The following is a 10,551-nucleotide window of genomic DNA, read 5'->3' on the forward strand; positions in this document are numbered from 1 at the left end:
AAAAAAACATTCAACTTGCCAAAAGTGGCAACTCAAGTCTAGAACATTAACAATTGAAAATGAAACAGACTTCTCAAAACTCTACTGTCTATGAAGCCTCTAAGTACTAAGATGGATGTAGGGACAAGACCCCCGATCATCCTAACAAACTGAAAATAAAAGCGAAGTGTGGAGCCCTCCAAAAAGTAAGGAGGCTCACCAATCAAACTCTGGGACTGCAAGTGGTATCAACGAAGCACATGTTGATGACCCTGGCTACCTGTATCTACATCATGAAAGATGCAGGCCAAATGACGTCAATACATGAAATGTACGAGCATGCAAGGAGAATTCTAAAGCACAAACATAATCTTGAAGTGATAAAAAGGAAGAACATACTCACCTCATCTCAACCCAACTCAACTCAAGGATACTCAAAGACACTCAAACTCAGAAATACTCAACTCAACTCAACATAAAAGCAACAATAAGGATACATAATAAAGAAAGCTTTTAAAACAGTAAATAACAACTCAATGTATTTTAAAAAAAATTCAATAACACCTTTTTACTCTTATTTGGGAGATTCTCTAACCGACAACAATCACTATGAGCTATGTGATGATACAGCGTCTCGGCCACGCTGCCAAAACTGTCCTATACCTTGTCGTAGTATAAGACATCCTCAACTAAGTGGATCCACTAAGTTATGCTTTAAAACAATAAGGAATCATCTAAAAAGTATGACCATTTACCCATGTTGGCATACATGGTTTATGAGGACTTTGAGTTGTCTGAACTCGTCCTCATATCAATGTTCAATACTACTCCCAATAAAATAACTCATTCTCATATGTTTAAAAACATTTCCTCATTCTCAACTTTGAGATTATTACTCAAAAGATTCTCTTAAAAGAGATAAAGCTCACAACTCCTCATGAACTCATTTGGAAATCAAGGTTTTCCCTTATTTTAAATATAAAAGTATTTACTCTTGGAAATATTTAGTTCCCTTATATTCATTTTGAAAAATGAAACGCAATTCTCCTCATCCTCATACTCAAGTACTCAAGTCTTAAATAAGTTTTAAAAGTTTGCAAAAGACTTCTCAAAATGACTCAAAGGACTCTCTCGAACTTTACTCTCAACTCAATCTTGAATTTCAAATGTGAATTAAAGAATTATGATTAGGATATAGGATCTCTCAATGATTAAATGAAGTTTAGATAGTTGATAATGAGAAACGAGCGAAGACACAAACTAGAGAGCATGGGCGCAACACGGAGAAGAATTATTATTTTTGGTCACAAAATAATTTTGAGACAGAAGACTATGTATCCTCTCTGCGATGCTGAGAAGGGGTAATTATCTGGGGACTAAAAATCTTAGCGCCTCCGCAATGCGGACCTAGGCGCAATTATTTGCCCGATCTTTTCTTCCTCTCTCAAACTCGATTCTACTCATACCCATTGAAAATCTAAAGGTCAAAATTCACGAATTCTCATAACCTAGAACAATTCTAGCGAAACTCATGCAAAGAACTATCAATTAACTCAACTCATTCGCAAACCATTGCCTCGAGAACTCAAAACAAAACTCTATTACCAATTAAACTCAAGAAATACTCAAGAACTCCATAATCAACTTCAAGAATGAATTCATCGGTAAAATTTTACAAGATTGGCATGCGGGGGAACAAACCCAACATTATGGAAGCTTACATACCTCGAAAGAATTGAATTCATGGCTAAAACCTCCAAACTCGATGAACGCTAGAAATTTTCTCCCTTTTTCTCCTTTTGAACTTTGCCCTAGTTTCTTGAACGCTTTAGAATGAATCCCAATTGACTCAATCTGATTAGACCCCTTAACCTAGGTGGGAAAAATGTTTTAGACAAGTGGGGTATGGAAAAGACCAAAATACCCCTCCTTAAAATGGATGAATTTCCTTAATTGGACAAGTTGAACTCAAACGAGCATATCTCCCTCATCCGAACTTGGAGTTTAGCAAACTTGGTGGCATTGTAAAGAGGACTCAGCGATCTTTAATTTGATATCTCGTGGGCTACCTAAATCATCTTGTACTGAAAGTTATGGTCGTTTGAAGTTGAACAAAGAATAATCTCATAGAGAAATTTAATTAGAAGGAAAATTTCCAACTCAGCTTTACGCTGTGAAGTTTTAGCGACCTTAACATCTAAGAAAGTTTTGAATCCCTTGAAAAAAAACTTATTCACCATAAAGAATGACTCGAGTGTCAACTTAGAAATTTTCGGAATGTTACAATTTAGTTCAACAATTAGTGTCCTCAATGCCTAATTATGTCCTATTCTAATCTAACTTGCCAAATTCTCAATTTAGCTCTTTCTAAAATTAGCTCTTTCCGAGACTGATGTGTTGCAAAATCTCAAATTAGCCTCTAGGTTAGGTTATTTAGCATGCTTGCAAATACAATTAAAAAGTGAAAGGTTTCATGCTTAGAGTGTGTGCACACAAAATACAAACAAACAACATAACAAAATAATTATTAATTTTTAGAAGGGGTAGAAAAGTAATTTATGGTGCAGAAAATATATTAAGGAAGAAATTAATTATTTTGGGTAGGATTTAATCAGGGCATATCAGCATTTAAACAGTTGAGATTTTTTTAATTCATTGCATGTTGAAATCAAATTACCAGATCCTAAAGGATGTCTAATACGGGTAGCATGCTGAAAAACTATCAAGGGCCTAGATCAGAATATCAAAACAGTCGACACGCTCAAATTTATGTAAATTCTATAGGAAGGATTTCTATGTGATTAACATGCAAAATTTATTATAATATGATTAATTAACAAGCTGCAGTTGTAAAAATCTGATTAAATAATCTAATTGACATACCTAAGTTATTAAAGTCTTATTAAACTAATTAATTAACAAGCCAAAGTTGTTGAAAATCTGATAAATTAACATGCTGACCTTATTATTATGATAATTTAACATTTTGAAATAACCAAAATGTTTAATTACCTGCTGATTAACATGCTAAAGTTGTTTAAAATCTAATTAATTAACATGTTTACAAGGTTAGGTCCTAAACATGATTTCTTACCCATATATAATATGCGACAAACAAACTAAGGTAAGCCCACAAACATAATTTCTAACCCAAATACATGTTGAAAATTAATTGAAATCCTATAGGCATGAATTCTATGGCATAACATGCTAAAGATAATTAATGAATACCTATAAGCATGATTTCAAATTGATTGACAGGTTTAAATTATTTCATTACATCTAATTATATGATTAAACAGTTTCTGATTTTAACAGTATTGACATACGAGACCAGATTCTAAAAAAAGTTCCAAGATTATATAGCACAACACATGATGAAGATGAATTAATTAATTGAAACAAAGTTATAAATTCTAGGCCAATTATTAAATAGATATGCTTGCCTAATTTTATGTGATTTAACAATATAGGTAGATTATCTATAACATTCACATATAATAAGATAAAAACAGTTATAGCACGTATATCCCCTCCCCTTAGACGGTTCCCCAAGTTATTTCATTCAATATATATGGAGCAGTTGGAGTTTACAAAATTATTACAAAAACCGAAACAAAGCAAATAAAATAATACAGAAAAATCTAAACAAAACTAAATCTTTCCGGAATCCCGTCCCCAGGCGAACTCTTCGACATCTTGAACCTGAAGTTCAAAACCCTGCTAAACAAAAAGGAAGATACTGGCAAATATACAACACATAAAGGCAGTATAATATCAAGATAACAACATTAATTACATAATATTAATTATTTCATATAAAAGGGCAGAAAACAAACATACAAGAATTCAAACAAGTCATGGAGAGTATAAAATCAAACACAAATAAAGAAGGGATAAGAAAACTGACCCGGATGCTTCCTTTTATTTATTATAAATAAAAAAGTATGTAAACTTGTACTATAAGGTAAATAATATTAATACACAAATAAAGACCAAGTTAATGAAGAAATCTAACCGATTAAGTAGATTTATTATTGAGAAAAAGGTCAAAAATACGCCTCAACTTTGTTTTATTGGTTGAGTATGCCCTTACCATTAAAATGAAGTTATTCTTACCCCTACCGCTACTAATTTCATCATTTGTGCTCAATTGTATGGAAAGCATCAAATCAACTAAAATTAACCTGAATTCCTTTGAAACAACCCATTTCCATTTAAAACCTGCACCCAACCTTCTATCTATCTTAACCCAAATAAAATTAATTCCATTTACAATACCCATTTCAAAAAAACCCTATTTGTTGATTAATTCTTCTTCTTGTTCTTTCATCTCAAAGAAAATGGGGATCCCTCTTGACAAATGTTGGATATTTACTTCTCATCATTACTCTGTTCAATTTGTTGGGTGTTGTAATGAGCTTAATGTTTGATATGCTGTTGATGGGTATACTAGAGTCTGTGGTGATGGGGGCATGTCTTGTGACTTTCATTGTTGGTGGACCTAGTGTTCTTTGCTTTCCTAATTTGTTTATTCTTCTTAGTATTCATTTTGTTCTGCACAACTTGCTTTTTTTCTGTTTTTATTGATTAAGCATTCTTTTTGAGATTCCAAGAATTTTGGCTGCTCAGTAAAATCCTTTAAAGAAAGTTCAAAACAAGTTGAAATCATGTTCTTGACCATTTTCATAAGCTCCCAATGGCCTCTAGTTATAGCTTGAGCTCTAGAACTCGTTAAAGTGACTGATAATTAATCAAATTGACTGGATTTCTCGGTGGACTATTTCACCATAAGGTCTGGCAAACAAGGGGCTAAATTTTTAAAATTTTATTTTTGCCTGTTTGAATTTAGCTACAACATTTACTTGGTGCTTGATTTGATATCAATTATTCTTTTACACTGATTGAGAATCAAAGATAACAAATCTAGTGATTGGATAATGCATATAATTTTCAGAATGAAAGAAAAAAACGAAGAAAGAAGGACAAAGAGGGGAGGATGGCGCCATGGTGGCTGGCCATCTAGGGCCATTGCCAGAGAGGATAAGTCTTTGCAAGCAGACATGAGAGAATTCGGAAAGGAGCACAAGTTTAAAAAGATGAAGATGAACAGAAGTGGGTTATATATTATCAGGTGGGTCAGATCGGATTAAAATTGAGTAATTTAAGTAAAATTAAATAATTTTAGTTGATTTGGGGCTTTCCATCCAATTGAGGGGCAGAAATGATGAAATTAGTAACGGCAAGGGTAAGAATAACTTCATTTTAACGCTAAGGGCATAGTCAATCAATAAAACAAAGTTGAGGGGTATTTTTGGCCGTTTCCTATTTATTTATCAGCAATGAAGTATTTAGCAGAATATCCAACCCGAAACAGGAACACAACAGAGAAAGAACTTTCGAACGTTTTCAAGAATTTTTCTTTTTCTTTTTAAGAGTAGATAGTGTATTCTATTTTTGTTAAAGTGTTTTTAGCGTGAAGAATGAAGAGAATGAGGGACACTTTATATAGATGATGGAAGAGCACCACAATAAGGGAAGAGAATTAATTATAAGCAATTACGGAAATTTTATTTCATTAATGAAGAAAAGTAAAATCAACAAAATTCTTTTTCCTCAAAAGAATATAGCCTTTACCCAAAATATAACATGTAAGAATCTGGCCAACTTTATTTAAGGAAACTATGATCAATTCATGAAAGCAAATAAAATAAATATGAGAATCAACCAAGGCAAGAAATAATTATTTAAAAGAAAGACAATAATTACAGCTCAAAAACATATATCAACATTCATTTACCATAACCAGACAAGTAAAAATTAGAGTTATTTATAAGACAAAAGATTCAAATTGACATAAAATAGGCAAGGCATCCATGCGGATTCATAATATTAGGAGCAAATGGAGAATAACATATTGGTTCTCAATCAAGACTGAAACATGATTTTACAAGGAAACAATTACTCAACAAACTATCAAGAATTCACAAATTATTCCAAACCTCAAGGTGAACATCGACATGAAGTAAGAGGCGAAAATTTAACACAAACAACACCATAGCATGCTAGATAATTGCAATATTAAGTATAAACTAAAAATCACACATATTAGCATGAAATTTCAAGAACAACCAACCCACATGCATGAAGATTTGAGTTTCGAATAAAGAAAATCATACCTGGGACGGATCTGTAAAGATCTGCCTTATCAATTGCTTTGCTTTTCGTTTACGGTCGGAGCAGCGAAATCACCATGTTGTTGTTGTTGTCGTTGTAGCCGTTGGTCGGGGCTTCACCAGTGCTGGAGCTTCGCTGTGGATGCTCTGTCTCGCCGAAGTGAAGGATAAGAGCGAAGCGACTGGCAGATGATGGCTTGTAATCTCTTTTTTATTCAAAGCACGTTGGCCGGAGGTCGCTGCTGCTGGTTCGCCGTCTCCTCACAGGTCGGAGTGGCTATTTGGAGCTGTTGCCTCGCTGGACGCTGCTATTGTCGCCGGAAATAGAGAAGAGGAAGGGCGAGTAGGCTTCGCCAGAGAAAATAGAGAGACGAGAGGGAGAAAGGGGTCGCCTGATCCGCTCTTCATGGCTGCTGACCGGAGCTCTTTGGCTGGAGCAGCGACGTTAGGCGGGGGAGGAAAGAGATGGCGGAGAGGAAGGTATAGGGTGGTGCGGCTGCTGAATTTCTCAAGAGGAAGAGGAGAGAATGAAAAATTGGGTTAGGAGTTTTGGTCTATTAAAAAAGGAAAGAAAAGGAGTAAAGGATATGGACCGTTGGATTTAAGAATTTGATCGGCTGAGATTTCATCTTGGAGAATTCCACGTGGTGGAAGGTTGAGATTAAAAGGAGGGACTTCAAGATATTTGGATTGACATTGGTCGAAATGGCTATAATTGAAATGAATTGGATAGGAAAGGCTACAATTACAATGAAATTGAATGGAAAAAAGGGCTATGAATTAAATAAATTGGAATAGAATAGGCTATAATTTAAGGAAAGATTAAGAATTGCTATTTAATTAAATAAAGTACTACACATAATAGATTTTTTTTAATATATAAAATAAGCATACTTAAATAATTTAAAACTTAAATCGATAAGTAAAATAATTGTTTCAACCGATAAATATAATAAGAAAAATAATAATTTTATAAGAAAAATAATTACCATAAACTTTGTAAATCATGGATATTAATTATTTACATAAAATTACTTTAAATTTTGAACTCGTAAAATAAGGAAAAAAGGTTTTGCAATACATATTCAATCAAATAGCAATTCAGAAAAGGTTATAGGTCGGTCAATATTGGGTGTGAACAGATGCCCCTTGGTTGCTTGAGAATGAACAATGAATTGCCGGGCAACCAACGTTGACTAAGTAGCCGATATTTTGGACCAACAGAAAAATGTTAGTTGGATTAGTTGATATGACATGGAGTTGGAAGATGGTATGGCTGAGACTTTGATCTTAAGTCGCCTACATATCTTTGATATTATGAAAATCAGGTCGGGTGTAGTTCTATATTTAGGAACAAATGAAGCTCCTAAAATTGAAATAATGGTAAAATATTCAGACGAAAACGATAGCAGCTTGAATTGATAGGGAGATGGAATGAATAGTGCAAAGGATCAAATGAGTAGAGACAAAATGAGAGGGCCTTTGTTGCGATAAATATAAGAATGACAGTCGTATCTTAAAGGGCATTTGAACTTGTCTGCAATCTCCAAACATGTAGCTTGTGATACGACTAGATAAAGTGATTAGGGCAGATATATCGAATAAACGGTAAAATATAAACATCATGCAATTTTCCATATCGACCATGATATTTTCCTTAAGACTATGAAGATGATGTCTTAGGCTATGACACATTTTAATTATGGTAAGCATAAATTAAATCCTTAGGCCATGAAGATGATGTTCGTGGGTCATGAAAAATGATGCCCTTAGAATATGACGCTTCAGATCATGATAAGTAGAAATAAAATCCTTAGGTCATGAAATGATGTTCACATGCCATGAAAGATGGTGCCTTTGGACAATGACACCTTCAAAATATAATGAGTAAAGAGAGAATATCTATTTTGATGTAATTCGGGCATATGTTGATACTTGTGGCTTGATTCAATAGAAACTCTGTATAGATGTATTTCTTTGAGCACCATGTGACTTCCATAACTTGAATCAACAGTAACTCCAACAGTCCTCAGGATCAATAAAATTTCAGGCTTAATATAACTTTCGAGCTCAATGTAGATTCAATTCTTAGGCACAATGTAACTTTCGGGCATATGAAATTCTCGGGCCTAATGCAATCTTCGGGCACAATGCAATCTTTAGGTAAAATGCAATCTTCAGCCACATGCAAGTACCTTAGGCTCATGCGATTATCGGGTGAAATACAATATTTCGGACACAATGCAATTCTCGAGCACATGCAAATCTCAGGCATAATGCAATTCTCACGCATAATGCAATTCTTGGGCACAATGCAATTCTCAGGCACTATACAATCTTGGACATATGCAATTTCTTGGGCATATGCAATTCTCTGGAACAATGCAATCTCAAGCACATGCAATCTCGGGCACAATGCAATCATGGGCACATGCGATTCTCGAGTACAATGCAATCTCGAGCACATGCAATCTCGGACACAATGTAATTTCTTGGGCACATGCAATTTTCGGGCCCAATGCAATCTGGGACACATGCAATTTCTCGGGCATTATGAAATCTTGGGCACAATGCAATCCTCGGGCACAATGCAATTTCTCAGGTACATGCAACTTCGGGCACAATGCAATTTTTCGGACACATGCAATCTTCAGAAACAATGCAATATCTCGGGCATAATGTAATTTCTGGGAACAATGTAATTTCTGGGCACATGCAATTCTCGGGCACAATGCAATTTCTGGGTACAATGCAATTTATTGGGCACAATGCAATTTCTCGGGAACATTGCAATTTTTGGGCAACTGTAATTCTCGAACACAATGCAATCTCGGGAACATGCAATCTTCGGGGACAAGGCAATTTCTCGAGAACAATATAATAGTTGAGAGCATGAAGCAACTTAGGCCTTCGTTTTATTGGAAATGTTGAGTGTCAATTACTAGCGATTGTCGAGCACAGTGCAAAGCAGTTTATTTCTTCATCTTTGGGAGGACAAATATGTTGTTTGTTGGCAATTTTTTGGCTCAGTATGAAGTAGCTTGATCCTTCATCCTATTGGAAGGAAGGGTGCCATATAATGGCAATTTTTCGAGCTTAATATAACAGTAACTTGAGAAGAGGAAGGGCGAGTAGGCTTCGCCAAAGAAAATAGAGAAACGAGAGGGAGAAAGGGGTTGCCTGATCCGCTCTTCATGGTTGTTGACCGGAGCTCTTTGGCTGGAGCAGCGACGTTAGGCAGGGGAGGAAAGAGATGGCAGAGAGAAAGATATAGGGTGGCGCAACTGTTGTCTTCTTCAAGAGGAAAACAAGAGAGTGAAAAATAGGGTTAGGAGTTTTGGTGTATTCAAAATAGAAAGAAAAGGGGTAAAGGATTTGGACCGTTGGATTTAAGAATTTGATTGGCTGAGATTTCATCTTAGAGAGTTCCATGTGGTGGACAATTGGGATTAAAAGAAGGGGTTTCAAGATATTTGGTTTGACATTGGTCAAAATTGGTTGTAATTGATATGAATTGTATAGGAAATACTAGAATTGCAATGAAATTCAATGGGAAAAAGGTTATAAATTAAATAAATTGTAATAGAATAGGCTATGATTTAAATGATTTAAGGGAAGATTAAGAATCGCTGCTTAATTAAATAAAGTACTACACATAATAATATTTTTTTTTATATAAAATAAGCATACTTAAATAATTTAAACCTTTAACCGATAAGTAAAATAATTGTTTCAATTGATAAATATAATAATAAAAATAATAATTTTATAAGAAAAATAATTACCATAAAATTTGTAAATCATGAATATTAAAACTAATTATTTACTTAAAATTACTTTAAATTTTGAACCCATAAAATAAAGGAAAAAGGTTTTGCAATACATATTTAATCAACTAGCAATTCAAAAAAGGTTATGGGTCGATCAAAATTGGATGTCAACACCCGGGAGCCACCAAGATGTACCGTGTCTTGTGGGAAGTCTATTGGTTGAATGGGATGAAGAAGGATATTGCAGAATTTGTGGGTAAGTGTCCTAATTGTCAACAAGTGAAAGTTGGGAGGCATGTCTCAAGATAATAGCATTCCTACTTGGAAATGGAAATATTTTAATATGAACTTTATTATTGGTTTATCCCACACCCGACGACAACACGACTCGATTTGGGTTATAGTAGATCGTATGACGAAGGCAGCTCATTCCATTCCCATCAAGGTTTCTTATTCAACGGAAGACTATGCTAATTTGTATCTAAGGAGATGGTTAGGTTGAACCTTATCCATTATCTCCAATCATGGTACCCAATTTACTTCTCAGTTTTGGAAATCTTTCCAAAAGGGCCTTGGTACTCGTGTTAAGCTTAGTACGACATTTCATCCTCAAATCGATGGGAAAT

General features: G+C 34.5%; 1 long non-coding RNA gene across 1 annotated transcript; it reads right to left on the reverse strand.

Moving 5' to 3' along the window:
• Window positions 1-3,375: 3,375 nt before the first annotated feature.
• LOC107061724 (uncharacterized) lies at window positions 3,376-6,671 on the reverse strand. The gene is made up of 2 exons (XR_001474172.1): window positions 6,159-6,671; window positions 3,376-3,699 (listed from the first exon to the last, which is right to left on the reverse strand). It is a non-coding gene; the product is annotated as an uncharacterized lncRNA (long non-coding RNA).
• Window positions 6,672-10,551: the final 3,880 nt, after the last annotated feature.

The sequence above is a fragment of the Solanum tuberosum genome, unplaced genomic scaffold (assembly GCF_000226075.1).
Source record: "Solanum tuberosum cultivar DM 1-3 516 R44 unplaced genomic scaffold, SolTub_3.0 scf00161, whole genome shotgun sequence".
Classification (NCBI taxonomy): domain Eukaryota; kingdom Viridiplantae; phylum Streptophyta; class Magnoliopsida; order Solanales; family Solanaceae; genus Solanum; species Solanum tuberosum.